The 17691-nt window shown below is 30.5% G+C and overlaps 1 protein-coding gene across 3 annotated transcripts in view; it reads right to left on the minus strand.

Moving 5' to 3' along the window:
- Nucleotides 1-17691, minus strand: part of LOC147079196 (uncharacterized) — a 454759-nt gene that overhangs the window by 337131 nt on the left and 99937 nt on the right. The window contains exon 2 of one of the 3 annotated variants that reach the window (XM_085954520.1): nucleotides 11788-12263. The exons of the other annotated variants lie outside the window; for them this stretch is intronic. The gene's annotated coding sequence lies outside the window, so the exon portion shown is untranslated. The remainder of the gene's footprint in view (nucleotides 1-11787; nucleotides 12264-17691) is intronic. 3 annotated transcript variants of the gene reach the window in all.

Below are 17691 nucleotides of genomic sequence, written 5' to 3' on the forward strand. Positions count from 1 at the left end.
CTTCTCATGAATAAAAGTTTAATAAGTATCAATTGGCTATTACATAGAACGAATGCAGTCATGCTTTTGATCTTCAAAACGCATGCAAGTGCATTCATGATTCACATACCACTTAAATCATTTTCACATTAGGTGGTGCAGGGATGGCCAATTTATTTTTATAAAATTATAACTTATCTACAATTTACATGAACATGGGAATTACAAAATAATATTTTTTCAACATGTAAGCGTTGATAATCTAAATTCGTTATTTTATAGAGTCTAAACAGTCCGTCAGTTTTTAATATTATTTTTCATTATTTGTAAATGACTGGAAATTATAGCACTGAATTAATATATTGTAATACATTGAAATGGTTGATATCTTATATTATTCTCATTATAAAGAAAATTATATACCTACCTACCTATCCAAATATATATGATGAATTTTTCCAGTTAAAAAATAGTACCTAGTATTCATTGAGGTTTTAAGAGTATGACGTGTGTTTCAAACAAAATAGCATATTAATAAACTATCCAACTATCGACCGAGGGTACTTGATGGAATTTGAATTTAGATTCTAATAGATTTACGTTTTGTACTATTCCATTTGAGTCGTTTTTTTCCGATCCGACTATGCGCACTCATCAATGGTAAATACGTCATACTGACAATAAATACAGTTAATTTTAACTTATACTAATAATAAATCATTAAATATAATGTTGGTAAAAAAATTACCACCCACATACCTACCTATAAAGTCAAGAATCACAATTAAAAATATAACTAACAAATTATGAATAGTTGAAGTGTTTGTAAAAAACCCCTACGTAATAGATCATTAGATAAGTACCTAATAATATACAATATGTGTAGTATTTTAAATTCTATGAATTGTGTGTGTGCGTACGTATTATAATGCCATAAATATCCTTTCGACAAAATTTACCGACGATTAAACCACAAACATGCATCAAACAAAACTTTCGTTTTATACTTATTTTCATAAATTTGTACTAAGGAGTCTCTTCAGGTTCAAGGTGCTGTCTAATAAGATGAAATTCTGGGTATAAAACGTGGCCATAAAACCAATAGTTACGTGTGGATCTGAAACCTGGAAGCTAATAGAGAAGAAACGAAAAGCTATCCAAGTATTTGAAAGCAAAATCAAAGAAAACCAATGGTAGCGTATCCATACGAACTCTGAGCTCTTCAAATACTTGGAGCCCAATATAGTAAATGCCTTGAGGGCGTAAAGTTTCAGATGAGCCGACTCGTTGTTAGATGCGATGAATCTAGGGCTCTCTAGTATAAAGTATGAAGTATCTAGTATGAAGGAATACCAGAAGGCGCTCGGGCCCTGGGAAAACCCTGGATGAGATAGGCGGATAGCGTTAAGAGGAACCCGGAGGAGCTGAGTGTGACCGAATGGAGTGAGAAAGAAAAAGAGAGATAGATTCTTGCATATCGCTTGTGCAATCGGCCTAAATGGTCCGTTGCGTTTGTATAAATAAGAAGGTAGAATGGAAAGTTTAGATATCTACTGCCACTAATAATGTAATTATAAATCACCAATCAAAACGGAGCATGTGGACTGTTGAAAGACAAAAAGACACATCAAATTCAGTAAATGACCATTATTTCCTATTTATAAAATATTATCAAGTAGCTGTCAACGTACTCATTCGTCTTCTCCCTGCCTCCCTCTCTCCGTTTCTTACGTTTATTTTCTGCCTTACTGTCTATACTCTATGTTATAATGTTTCAGACTCGATTATTTGCCTGTGCTCTGATACATTCAGTCTCCTGGTTTTTCCGAGTACGCCATCGCTGAACATGCTCATTTCTAAGCGGTGACGCTTAGCTGATGGTGCTTCTTCATCCATAACGTTTCTATATTTGATTGATTGTGCACCTATATTGTCTAAGGTTACCGTATGTTATCATAGCACTGTATCCTTATTATAAATAACCTGAAATCTCTTGGATAATACACTAATTTCTTGATATTCTAATCACTTGATATGTTATTACCATACCGTAAGTATCTGTCAAACTATTGTGAGAGTATCGTTTGTTTTCTTTCACGACCTGATAAAAATTCTTCTGATTTATCAAATTTGGAATTTTCGTTTATACGTACATGTTTAATAAATCTTCTCCATGTTTCGCTCTCTCTTACACATTTTTATATATTTTCCCTCAGGCGTCACAGATAATCCAAGAAATATATATAAGATAATGCAATCATCATTTGAAATTATGTGTTGGACTAAGATGTGAAAATTACGTATACAAGAGGACATTTTTTCTACTACGAAGTGTGGTGCTTACAAAGAAAAGCAAAACAATTCACTTTGCAAAGTTGATCAGGTTAACAGTTGACAGCGTAAAGATCATAACAGATATTTTACAATATATGGGATACCAATGACGGCACGGATACCAAACATGAACATAACTGACATATCGCCACACCGGATATGTTTTTGCCACGATATGCTGAAGGTGGCGTGATTCTTTTGTTGCGTGTCTTCGAAGCGATCGCGAGATTTCCAAAATCATAATTACCCATCTCGGAATATCTTCCACACAGCCAGCATGGACTTGAACATTCAACATACGTTATCAGTTTTATCGTTTTATCACATCATTCTGATTTTTTATTTCATTGTTTTACTTTTCTGCTATTCTTGTAAAATGTCTACACACAAATGTGGTCTAAGTCAGTGGTTTCCAAAATTTCTGTTACTACGCCTCCCTTTAAAAAAAATCTAATCTTGGCGCCTCCCCCCCCTTAATTTCATTAAATAATACAAGCACCTTATATATAGTCAAACATGTACTAATACAAAAATGAAAAAAAAAATATAAAAATAAAAAAAGGTTTGACTACTTATAATTTATATTATACCAATTGATTATTAAATTAATTTGTTTTTCATTGATGAATGTGATTGTTTATTAGCACAAAGTGCTCTTTTTCTACTAAACGGGATCGATATTTGGATTTCATTGCAGCTAATGCAGAAAATCTCGTATCGCATAAATATGATGTTACGAATGGTAGCAGTACTTTACTTAGGTACAACCTGCATTGGTTTTCTTGACAAAGTATTATATTATTCTTCACTTCGATTCAACCAAAAATTGTAGTAGGGTTTTTGTTTCAATGAATTATCGCATGATAATTGTATCATTTTTTCCTTTTCAAAAGTAGTCAATCCAAATTCATAATAGTTCATTGAAAATGGATTCTACCATTGGCCCCCAGGCCAGAATCTTTGGCGGTCCCACCTACCTATCGCTGAGGTTAATGGCAGTGTGGTGCTCTAAAGTAGTGTTTCCTAAATTATATACGGGAGTTATCATATAAGTATATCAATCATCATATAGGTATCACATAAAATTGCAACGTACAACCACATACTCAAAATATTTAATAGCCATGAAACATAGTAGCGCCGCAGGCAACTTTTTTTGCTATTAATAAAATACCTAATGTAAAAAGTGGATTAGAAAACTATCAAAAATGGATTTTTGTTTGCTGCAATATATCTAGCGCAGAAATCATTAAAAGTGGAAACATGGAGAACTTATTTTTTTTTGTAATTTTGATTTCCATAGCTCCAATTTTTTTGAATGCCTACACTTGTCTTTTAAATCAGTAAATGCATTAATGGTCCTTGCGTTAATTTATTCACTCAATTTTTTAAAAAATTTAACCAGTAGGTAGCAATAAACAAAATTATCGTTCCTGAACAAATTTGCCTCAAATTTCAATATTATGATTTCATTTTTTCAAGAGATAGCCAGCACGCTTTAAAATAGCATATAAGTGAGGTATTATAAAATTAGTCTCCATATCTTCAGACAGGTTTGCAAATGACCTTTTATAGGACTGCTTTTTTATGTAGTTTATAACTAGCGGTTATTTTATAAACTATGCATTTGCAAACTTCAAACCTGTGGCTAGGTTAATAATGTTAAACACTCCGCGCTTCCCAGTTTGGAAATCGTTAGTCTAAGTATTGTCAATTTACTTTACAATAAGTACAAAATTTGTAAATTCAGTTAAGAAAGTTTTCTATCCGAATGAGAATGTTTGAAGCAACATTAAATTTAATTCGGAATGTGTAACTTTTACAACCACATACGCCGTTGAATGCTGCATCCTTTGCCTGTTAGAAAGACCAATGAAGAAAATAATGAGTAAGATTATATTAATTTAAAAAGCGGAGTAGCGGTGGATTCACACAAAATAAAAATACATAATGACATTACAAGTCATTCAACCATAAATATTTAGATTGTATTGTTGAAATTAGCTCGATTTATAATTCGTGATTTACCATTTCACTGAATATAATATAAACTTTAATAAACCATTTCTTTTATTCAAATGAATAATTCCCGTCTGAGAATCTAACATTCCATAATATTATAATATTAATACTATCGACCGAAGGTACTTGATTAAATTTGAATCCATTAGAATTTATTCCATAATATAATGAACATACATAACCTGAAAACACCTCAGATATCTACCCACTAGAAATAATCATATTTGAAAAAATATGAAACTCGACGATAGTTGAACCCATATTGACCATTGGTGTCGCGCCAATCCGTGCATTAACTAATTATACTAGGAGCCTCCTTTCTAATAACGTCAATTTAAACTAGTAGCTCATACATAGCTGAGCTAGCTGAGGTGTTTTCAAGTTATGTATGTTCAATATATGGAATGTTACATTCTCAAAATCTTGTGAATTATTCATTGATATAAAAGAAATGGTCTATTAAAAATTATTAGCCAGTTCAAGTAGACGTTATAACTAAAAATATTTGGCGAGAGCCGGGCATCGGCTAGTAATTAAGGTAAATAATATTCCTTGATTTAATACACAAAAATCTAGAGTCAATAATAACGCAATTTGATAAGCATTTCATGTATGACATAAGAATTTAAATTGCCGTCATTAGATAGGAGGCTCATAGCATAACTGGTTAATGCACGAATTATCGCGACACCAATGGTTATACGGGTTCAAATCCCGTCGAGTTTTGTATTTTTATCTAATATATTTTTTCTAGTGGGTATCTGAGATAATTTCAAGTAATATATGTTCAAATATATAAACATTTGGCCGTAACAATTTATAAATCGTTAATATAACGCTCATATACGTAGTGAAAATATATTTCCATGAACAGAAATCATAGAATTTTATTATTCAAAACCACATGCGGTTTCAATTTATGGATGACCTATAAGCCGCAAGTTTATTTTTATCAATAACTATTCTAAAACAATATACCTATAATTTTGTCACCATGTTTCTATCTTCTTCTTTTGAAAAAAATACTCGTTTGAATTACAGTCAGTAATAAGTTTTTGCCTCTCTTTAGTATTGCTTTGCTTATTTTATTAGTCGTTACCCCGAATAATGTTACTCTGCCACAATATGTTTTTTATTTATTTATTTAAAAAAAACACACTGAGAAAATAACAACTTATTAATTCAAGACGTTCACAACATGATTTCACGTTCACGACATTTAGAATAAAAAGTACAGGTAAATCAACTTAGTAGAGAAAAAAACAAAGCTACATCAACCTATTTTTTTGTATCCTACATTCAAAGACGATAAACTCAAAACTAATAAATTCCACAACGAGAACTGGGATGACGATTTATAGTAAAATTCTTTTACCGTGTTAACTGTCAATTCATTGTGGAAATGTACTGTATTACTTATTAAAAATTAATAATGTTATAGTAAATTAAATTTATATGAAAATCTAAATTTACAAATATTTTGTTTATGTTTGCGAATATAACTTACATTTCTTATAATATCATCTTGACACTGCTCAATATGTGGGTATCTTTTTTTGTGGTAAGCAATGCCTCCACTCATTTTACAAAATCTTATAATACTATATTTATTTTATTTAAGTAATATATGTCTTTCTACCAAGAATTGACAGTTTACATTAAGTATAAATAAACAATAAAATAAGTATTTTAATTAATTCAAGGTAAAATCATTTAAACAAAATAGAGCGTGAAACACATTTCTTTTTTGAAGTATTTAATTATGTAACCAAACAACTTTTTAAAACACGTATCTAATACGTGATAAGAATAACAATTATGATGAGTTTTATCTTCAGTCTATGATAATTTTGTGTCTATTTGTTTTGGTTTAGAATATGCATGTCAAAATAATCTTATCTTTCTACATCTGTCAAACAAATAGTTGCAAAGAATTCTAAGAGCATAATTTTTTATCATTTTCAAGTCAATGTCACATTACAATTAAGTTGTAGTTAATATTGTAGGTATATATATCAGAATATTTTTATAATATGTCCAGTCATTTTTGAACTGCGAATAACTCTTTAGAACAACAAATATTGGCGATAGACCAAACTGTAGATACAGCAAAGAAGGGCGATTATATGAATGTTTTAAATTTAGTTGTTATAGTTTAGTATACATAGTTCGCATATATATTAATTATGCATATTATGTTAGTATAATGTCAACCTCATCATTACTTTCAATATGCTTATAGCTTATAGGACCTATAAGCTATAATATAGGTCTTTCACGGCCCAGAAGATTGCGGTACACTAAACGTAATCAATGATTAGGACTATTTATTTATGAGCTCTATCTACACCCATTGACGTCTCCGAGTCTCATCCTAATCAGGGTTGAACCACTTTCAATTTAAAAACTCAACCATTTTTATGAAGCAGTATCTTACGTTCTCCTCGTTCTCCATTCTTCTCGGCTGTCTTATATGGAAACATGTCAGACAAATCTATAAAATTCTGACATAAACAATCAATTGACAATTAAAGTATACGTATACACACTTTGTGAGAGTCTACCTACTTTCGCTTGAGAACAAAACCTACTTTCAAAAATCATTATTTTTGAAGTCATACTTTTTTTGCCGCGTTTGAGAAAACAGATCAGGAAAGCCGATGTAACACATAATTTATTATATTATATCCATTTCGCTCTCAAGGGTACATGCGAATGCGCATAGTGTCATTTAGTTAGTCGTTCAATTCAACCAAGTAAAGAGCACATGTTGTAAACATAACCAATATTGTGTCATCATAAATATATATATTTATAAACAAATTTCTGAAGACTAACATTCTACACTCTTAATTTATATTCATAAAACTTTATTTATATTAGAGCGTATATATATTTTTCATTGTAAAGATTGTGTATTAAGATTTGAGGCTATATTTATGTAAATATTATTTATGATTGAAATTTTATTGTGAATGTTGGAGTTGGTAAACAATTCAAAAAATATATTAAAATTTGATTTTTTATTAATTCATCATGGGAACTTCTGACTCGATTATAACCGCTGTATGGCAAAGATGGTTTTGGTCCAATACAATAATTAAATTACAATTATCATGTGCTATTATGAGATACAGATGAATCGCGTACATTTTCATCAACCGAATCCGCTGTAATATTATTAGACTCAGGTAACTTATTTTGTTGTGTTTTGTTACGCCAACGCGCTACATAATTGTTATTATCTGTTACTCCAGTCTATAGTCTATGCTCTATAGAATGAGCCACGTATCACCTGCATACCCTCACAAGACGTCACCACTTATGTCAATTTTATTTTCAGGTTATAAACACTGCTTGAAAATGGAATTTTCCCAAATTTGAATCTATCCGAGGTATTATAGGTATATTATATATCCATATAATATAGTATAGATAATAGTCTTTTACAAATGTACAGAGGTGTTTTGAATTGTATCACCTTTGAAATATTCATTTCCAATGAAAAAAAACTATGAAAAAAATTAGCACTACAGGTGATCAAAATTCTTGATGTTGATAGTGTGGTACCAAATATTTCAAGTGCACTCGAAACATTTTCAATAAAAATACTTAAATTTCGTGTTTTACTGCATGATAGATTATAGAAAAACTATTATTTCTATCTAAAATTATTATTTTAGAATATCCCTGAATTCGAAAATGTTATCATAATATTATGCTCTTTATTTATACAAATGCTCATGTGTGAAGCGACTGACTCATAACACATTTGCTAAAAAGTATGTGTTGTTTTTTCAATGTGCGTTTGAAGCAAATAAAAAGTGTAATGGATTGAAAGAAAGGCTAACCTGTATTACGTGGAGGCTCGAGAGCCTAAATAGTAATCTTATACACTATACAGAGCGTACTCGTAGAAAATTTTTATGGTGTCCTTGAATGTAGGTATATATTATATAAAACAGTACGTGAATGTGCAGTTATTTTTATATAACTTTTTTAAATTGCTATTATTTTAATAATTATGTGATGAACGATAGATAAGTTATGTAGTTGTTTATACAGTTATGATCACTTAGTACCTACATGCTGAATCTCTTGAGAGGTGCAGTTATTTAGTTATTAAAAAAATGTCACAAATATAGTTAGTAAATAAATAACATGTCTGGATTATAAATAACTATATTAAATTTTAAATAAACAATCATTTTGCTTTCAGAATCAGTGCGGGCGCCACCATTATTATTACGGTCGCTGATATGAAGAATAATAGGATTAATGGGACATCTTTGTATTATTATTCATTTGTTCAGAAAACGTCAGGTAGCTGAAACAACAATGGCGTTAAACAATAATATGTTTACACATGTTTTTGTATTAAAATGTCATATCGCAATGGCTTCCGCTTTGTTTTTTATGCATCAATCTACTGGTTATTATCTCAAGTGGTGAATTAGGAATGCCGAATGCCAATGTGAAAAATGCGGCGTTTTCATTATGTAATCAGGTAATCAAGTAATCGCTAATCATTTATGTTTATTTATTGAAAAAAAATTGTATAAGATACTATTTGAGAAATGTTGTTAAGAACGACGAACAAGATGTCAAAAACTTTGATGAATAGGAACGGAGCAAGAACGCAACCTTGTCTTACTCCGGTCGTCACCCCGAACCATTGTGGCAGTACAATTAACTTTTCTTGCATCTAAAATTTAAACATTGAGTTGTCGTACTAGTTTTGCATTAGGGCAGAATTTATATTTTCAATTTTGTTTGATGATTCATCAAATATTTATAATATTTGAAATAACGGGCACCGTTAACCACTATAATATATTTAATATATTACTTACTAATATGACCGACATCTGACTTTTTAAATGTAGCTTCCTATATTAATTATCGAATATCATATTAATTTTTAATCATTACCTATTCATTATTTTTCCTCTGGTTCAAAAGTATAAAATTTTCATTAAAAAATATATGCTCACGTAGTTAGGTACTAAATATATAATAATGTTTACTGCACAATAAAATATAAGTAGTAATTTTTATAGTAATAATTCACATTTCAGTAAATATACGACATTACGACGTTTTCATATAAATCTGTATCTTTATAGTACATATTCTCGTGACTTTCTTTTATCTGTATACCTGTCGCTCCGCAATAAATAGTGAAAAATGCTCTGTTATCGCAATGAACACTAACAGATAAAAATGGTGATTTGTAAGTAAGCAGGTATGTAATCTGTATAATGTAGTACTTATGGCCATATTACACTGAAATACCTGATTTAATTGTCAGGATGACGTTATATATTTTTATACACTTTAGATTTTATGGATATTATCTCTGGCTCTTCCACATTAACTTTTTCTTGAGAATACTAACATAAATGCGTTTAAAAATAGAAAATATTTTTAATTCTACTTGTAGCTTCATAATATATAATATTAATATGAGTTTTACCGTGTTATGAAAGACAATGGTAATGTGTGTCCCTGATCTAAAAAATTGTCAACATCAGTGTTGTTATCCCAAGGAATCTAATTATATGTAGGAATTAATCGCCCACTGCGTTAGTCTAAATTCACAGATAAAAAAAATATTCAAACATTTACATAATAGTTTTAACATAAACTAAATGAGTACATACTACACCGTGGATTGATTGAAATATTAGAGAAAATATTGGTTTTCGCCTCTTAAAAATGACAAAATATTTTTTTTATGTACAATACCATTTATAACTGCACTATTGATATATTTTTTTAAAAATAAGTTTGTACATAGACTTCTATACTAACTAGATATTATATATTATTATATCTGAATGTAATATTATTACATATTTTTATTAATTTAACCGCCAAGAAGTGCAAATGTATTTTACGTTGATACACATTCATTTTTTAGTATTACAATAATCTATCGACAAGTGAAACTATTTCTTTCCGTTGTGAAAATCTACTATTTCACAGTTGCTGTTAAAAGGCGCGTACTGGTTGAGCGAGCAGCCTCGGGCATTTGCTTCGCAAAAATCGCTGCGCGAGGCAGCCGCCCACAACAACTTTGAGCATCGATAAACCGACAACGATTGGATCGGTTGTGGCAATGCTCGTGCGATGCGGCACGTACGTTTGCCTCGGGAGAGTCGCGTACTGACTGACTGAGCATTTTGCCTCGCGAAGCTTTTACGTATATTTTCTATAGCGAAGCGACCACGCGAGGCTGCTCGCTCAGTCAGTACGCACCTAATTGTGAAAACCATCCATTTCCGATGTGACTTATATATTTTTCAATGTTTTCTATTTGATTATGCGAATATATTATATTCCCCTATATTTAACCACCTATTGATGATGACTAACGATATTTGGAAAGTAAATCTGTATTTAACCAAATCGCTTTGTGTATCGATATATTCTACTTATGTAAGGTCAATTTAGATTCACGTTGTTATACAATTTCTTAAAATATGGTCTGTTTACTGACTCGGTAATTTTTTTCCCTTTTCTGTGTTTTTACTAAGTACTCACACATATCTTTATATCTTGTCTTTATAGTTTAGTCTTAATTTGGTTAGTTAATAATTTGTAATATGCGGAATATATTATTTGTTTTAATAATGCGGTGCATCCGTATATCGTATGTATTTGTCAGGTTTCAGGATAAGTTCATTATGACAGACATTAAGGCGTTTAGTATCGAATACAAAAACATTCTTTATATTAAGTGGCATCACAAGTAAGACTAGTTATAGATTATTTGAAATATTATTGTAAATTGTAATAGTATCCGTAGGCTTTTGTCATAAATCTATTGGACTGCAACACCAATCATAGCCAAGTTACAAGCGATAGAACAGAAGTACCTAATTATGCATGTAATTATTGAGTATTTTATTTACATGTCATCGACTCAAATGGACTTGTAATGATATAATTTCATCATGTTTAAAATTTTAAACATTTGGAAAATATTATAAAGCATAAAGTAGGCTTAAATTAAGAGTTTATTCTTTATGTCATAAATACTATCCATCGATGAATGATTCCAGGGAAGTTGGTTTTAGGCTCGTCGGTATATTTATCCTGATAAATCACAATAAAACGTCTATAATATACTATCTATGAGAGGATTTATCGGATTTCGAACTAATACCTACTTATCGTAATATGTAATATGAAATTATTTAGAATGACTCATATAAAACACGAATATGTTATTATTACATTATAAATTATAATATACCATGATATTGTCACTAATAAAATTAAGTTCAGTCTAAATTCATGAATTTAATAGAGTTTTTGGCAGTCTTCGGATCGAGTTTTATTCAGTTGGATCCTTTGATGCAATATAGCCATTAGATAAATAATAGACAAACGTGATTCATTTATATTTACGACATTGTTTGCAAGTTATTAATAATTTTAACTCACCCAATTCGCTGGCGACATCTGTTGTCTCCTCTATGACAACAGAGACCTTGTACACCAAGTAATCCAGTTTTTGATTTATATAACCACTCTGCCGGTACTATCTGCCTAAATTCACCACGTGCCTCGCGTCACAAGGTTCACAACCACTTATTATTGCTTATTTGCTCTGATGATATAATTGTGTTCCGTGTATATTTGAACAGTCCAAGAGAGGTTGAAAAAAGTAAATTCGTAATATTACAGGCTATTTACTTTACATAGACGTTGTTCGCACTATTATTTTATCGTCACAAAACTATGAATATGTTTTGACAGTTTTATAAGCACCAGACCGAGTGGATAGTAAGTGTTTGTTAAATGTCTATTAGCTCTTGAATTTCACTTTAATAGTTATTATGTAACGACATATTTCAGGAATTGCAAAAAGTCGAATGATTTAAGTAAATAGTTTTTCGTTTTTTCGCTTCGAATTCGTGCTATTATTTATAGGAAAAAAACGTAATTGCGCATATCTGCTACTATACAAACATAACTCTTATATATATTAAAATATTAAAGACTAAACAAAATCGTGTAAAAACTCATTATTTGTACAGTCCATAGATCACTATTATAATATTTCAATGATACTTTCCGGCAACAACTGTTTTTATAACCATTTTATATCCTTTCTGAAATGATTATTATTAATCAACAAAAATAATAATAATAATAGTATATACATAATATAAAATGTTTATAGCTAGAATACACATTTTATTAGTAAAAATTGGGGATTAAGAAGGGATGTTTGTGTCAGGAATGTGAAAAAAAAAATCTCTAGTAAGCGATAATATTAAATAGCCGCTTTATAGAGAATATTTTTTTTTACTGAATATCATTTTATTGTATATAGCCTGAAGTGTATTCTGAAAGAATTTAAAATTGCTTTTAATTAGACTTTCTCATCAAATATCTTTATCTTTAAATTGTCAGTAAAAATAGCTCTAAATGTATTTTAAATATCAGTTAAGAATTTCCTATCAAAGCGAACGGAACTGGTCCTGACTGTAATTTAACTATGTGTTATATAAACATGGCCCCCACAAAGGGGGGATGACAGGGCTCTAGCTTGGGGGCCCGGGCTCAGAAATGGCCCAGCGTGGCTAGTCGATCAGATAAGTGAGATAAACACAAATAAAAAATTGCTTTAATAGTAAAGAAAAGTCGCCTGCGGTGCTATTTTACTTAAATAGTGTTACGAAAAATCTCTAAAAATACACACTAATTTTACTGCTTATACCATTTGGAAAACACTACTGTAGAGCATCACACTGACTTTGCTCTTAGCGATAGATAGGGGGGCCTGCCGAAGATCCTAGCCTGGGGACCCGCTTCAGGATGTGGGAGCCGTGGTTATAAGTATTATAAAATATTGTGCTTTACTTTCTATTACGTAATAAATGTAAATAGTAATTTTTTATATTATAATTTCAATACAAACTTAACTTATATATTATAATAAGCTTAATATATAGGGATAGAGAGCACATAAACAATTATATTATCAAAATTGTTATAAATTGATTCCATTTGCTGATATCTTAATTGAGAAATACCTTTAACATTTAACCCTCATAGTCCATTGAATTCTTGTATTGGATGCTTCATATTCCATTCCTAACTATTTCTATGATTGTTTTACTGCTATTAATGCATTATTATTTCACTACTACACTACTCCAATTGAACATCATGGCTTGTTGTAGTGTTAAAAAGGAGAAAAAAATATATTCATTTTCATTTACAACATTAAAAGTATAAGACTAGTAGAACTATAATTATTCATGTAGTCTTAGTGTATCACTATGACATTATTAAGCATTCAAAGTAATATGCTTCTGTAAGATTTTACTTTTCGGAATTCTCCGATGCTTGCTTGTCAATATTTGTATTCCTGTTGTGATACGAGGGTGGGTCAATAATTCCTTAGAAAAAAGCATTAAAACCGGTTTTATTTTTGTATTTTTTTTTTATTTCTCAACATAATTTCCTTCGAGCTCAATACACTTGGTTAGACGTTTCTCAATTTTTTTAAACCGTCAGAAAAATAAGTTTTCGGAAGGTCCTCAAAATAAGCATTTGTCCGATCGATGACTTCTTCATTTGAAAAAAACGTTGTCCACTTAGCCATTTTTTTAAGTTTGGGAAAAGGAAAAAGTCACTGGGGGCTAAATCTGGCGAATACGGTGGGTGGTCGACCAATTCGAACTTCAATTCTTCAATTTTAGCCATTGATCGTAAACATGTGTGAACACGGGCATTGTCCTGATGAAAGAGGATTTTTTTCCTGTTTAAATGAGGCCGTTTTTCTTCAATTTTGTTTTTTAGCTGGTCCAATAAAGATGCATAATAATCCCCTGTTATTGTTTTTCCTTTTTCCAAATAGTCAACGAAAATAATTTCACGTGCATCCCAAAATACAGTAGCCATAACCTTACCAGCTGATTTTACGGTTTTCGCCTTCTTTGGACATGGTTTGCCTTCGCAATCCACTGCTTTGACTGTTCTTTCGTCTCGGGAGTATAGTGGTGTATCCATGTTTCATCTACAGTCACAAAGCGACGAAAAAATTCATCCGGATTGCGTTGCATGAGCGACAACAGGGCTTTAGAGGCCACCACCCTACTGCGTTTATTGTCGACTGTGAGCAAACGCGGCACCCATCTTGCAGAAATATTTTTCATGCCCAATTTGTCATGTAAAATAGAAATGACGCTACCTTTTGAGATCCCTGTAACCTCAATTATCTCACTCAACTTTAATCTTCGGTCACTTAACACCATATCGTGGATTTTATTGATCATTTCTGGTGTAGTCACCTCTACAGGACGTCCTGAGCGTGGTTCATCCTTTGTTGATGTACGACCACGTTTAAATTCATTTAACCAGTTATAAATAGTTGCAAGTGAAGGAGCAGATATGCCGTGAACTAAATCCAACTCATTTTTTATTTCCTTTGCTGTTAACCCTTTTATATTAAAATGTTTAATAACAACTCTAAACTCAATTTTCTCCATTTTCCATTTTTCCATTTTCCACAAGCAAATTTTTTTTTAAATGTACGAGAAACACACAACAACCCGACCAATCTGATTGAAACTTCGCAGCATACTGAATCGGTAGTGCCGCTGCATGAAAACAAACCGCTTGCAGTACTAGTCGCGCCACCTGTCGGCTTTTCTAAGGACTTATTGACCCACCCTCGTATGATAACTGTACCTACTAAGTAATCGGGAGTTTAGTTTTTAGGAGAATAGTTGTTTGTTCTCCCAACGTTCAAAACTATCCTACCGCTGGTGATACCAACTGGGACATCAACAAGCTGTGTTCTACCAAATTGATTTGGAAGAAATCGTGACGAAAAAAAATTAAATGCAACAAATCAAAAAGTTTGTAAGTATACTTTTGTAAGTAAATTATAAAAAAAATCAAGATTTTATCTATAATTTTGGAGGTCTGACTAATGCTTATAGAATTCACTAAAAATGCTATGGCATGAATAAGTATGTACCTATACACTAGACACGTGCTCGAAACACGTGACTGTTTGTTTAAACGTCAAGCGAATGCGTGCGAAGGTACATGCAGAGTGCATCTGAAATCTTCACTGCTTAGTTAAAATGATGACATGTTTAAACAACCATTATAATAAGTATAACTACACCTGCAATTACTTTTTAACGAAAGATTACACCTATCATGATTTTATTCGTCAGGAGTGTTATTGTTATTACTTATTATATAACATTGGGTGGGTACCTATTTAATTATACTAAAATATTCAAGTACGTAGGTACCTTTAATATCAAAATGTACACAAATGGGATGATACGAATGTTGAAAAAACAGGACAGTGATAAGACCTTAATTTTATTATCATTTATACTGAATTGTAGGTATGTAAATGTGATATAGGTAACTGATTTCAGAGTGAATTAAAAATAATAAATACATAATTTTGAACACAACTAAAACCAAGATTGGCTTATAAATATCAAATATCATGTACCTTTTTTAATTGAAATAGGTACTCATCTATTGACAATCCTCTTTAAGACGATTCATCCCATTTTTTCGATATTTCAAGAAAAATACCAATACATTATATTATAATAATAAAACAATGATATTGGACTGGTAGCCAATGATTATTGTATGATAACAATCGATTAAACATTGTCAATCTACGCTGAAATTCAATTGGTTTATACGAGTACATTAACTTTTTTTTAATTAAGGTAAATGTGTATGTATATTTATATTTTAACGTAATATATCTCATATGTCATTAATAGTAGGTACCATATATCTTGAATATAGCATAAAACATATCCATTGTACATTGTTTCAACCTTTTTTCACAAATCCGTAGACAGGAGTGAACATTTGTAGTATTTATGTATATTGAATTTGAGTTGTAACTTTTGAATAGAAAACATAGGCATACAAGAGTACCACTTCATCACCCCCGTTTTTAACTTATTCAACAGGAAAAAATATTTTTTGAAATATAAGTTATCACAGATGTGCGTAGCTTTGGTATATCTTTAATACGAATTGGTAAATTTCATCAAGAGGCTCAAGTATGTCTTTACTACATATTTGGAATTTGGATTCAATTTTTAAATTCGATTAACTACAATTACTGGTAAGAACTGGAATGAAAAAATATTATTTTTAATTCCTCAGTAATAATTGATTTTCTTCACTGTAACAGATAACCTCGCGAATCTACCCCGAGTGCAATTGCATCCACCCCTATATATTATATACTTTGCGAATTTGTAATAACTTTACTGGTGAGCCTTTCAAATAAAAATAATATATATCACTGATTTTAATAATACACTGCATAAGCCATTGACATTTTCAGTAAAATTACCAGCATTATTGTAATATAATATAGCACAAGGCTGCGACGTCATAAACACACAAAAATCACATGAAACTAGAACGTATGAGTACTAATTAGAGTTTAACGACCGGTAAATTTAATATTAATTATTATTCAGATGATTAAAAATCTTGCTCTGGCAACATCAGCATATTGTGAGATGACATGGTCGGTATTTACGTAACATTATGTTTATTGAAAAACGACGTATTTAAATATACACATTATTTATCAAAAATCAGCAGCAAAACGAGCCAGATTATTTTTTTTATTATTATTAGAAAAATAGTAGCGTTATAATATACGTTTTATAAGGTAGCGTTGTAAGATTATAAGATTTGTACACCATTTAAATATCTGAATTGTTACGTAATGCTGTATGTACTGTAAAGAAAAAAATGTATTTTGTAAAATGATTTTAAATCTTGCTATGGCAACATAAATTAAACAATATGAGACGTATTTGAAATTTACGTATCCAACTTTTATTTACTTTCAATTCATATAAAAACTAACGGTTGTATAAAAGGGAAACAAACCTTTACCAAAAAGCATATGATTTTCTTTTTAAATATTTATGAAAACAATAGAACAATATCTTTGTAATACTCTTACATAAAATATCTTAGCGATAAAACAATTTAAGTATATTATTATTAACACTACATAATTAAAAAAGTAAACAATGTTTTAAGTAGGTACACAGAATTACTAAGAACAAATACACATAGTTTATTTTTAATTGTTAGTAAAGCATCGACACATAATTTTAGTTTTAACAACACTACACAAAAACGGCGTTTTGTTATAATAACACAATTTATACTAATAATATTGTATTAATATGTAAAATGTATGTATTGTCACACGTAAAAATGCGTTATACTTAGTGTAATTAATTAAATTGTGGTGTACTATTTAATATATAGTCATAAACGAATACGTTATTACACCAACAAAGGTGATAA

The sequence above is a fragment of the Rhyacophila brunnea genome, unplaced genomic scaffold (assembly GCF_057557595.1).
Source record: "Rhyacophila brunnea isolate RB1 unplaced genomic scaffold, BYU_Rbru_1.0 scaffold_10, whole genome shotgun sequence".
Classification (NCBI taxonomy): Eukaryota; Metazoa; Arthropoda; class Insecta; order Trichoptera; family Rhyacophilidae; genus Rhyacophila; species Rhyacophila brunnea.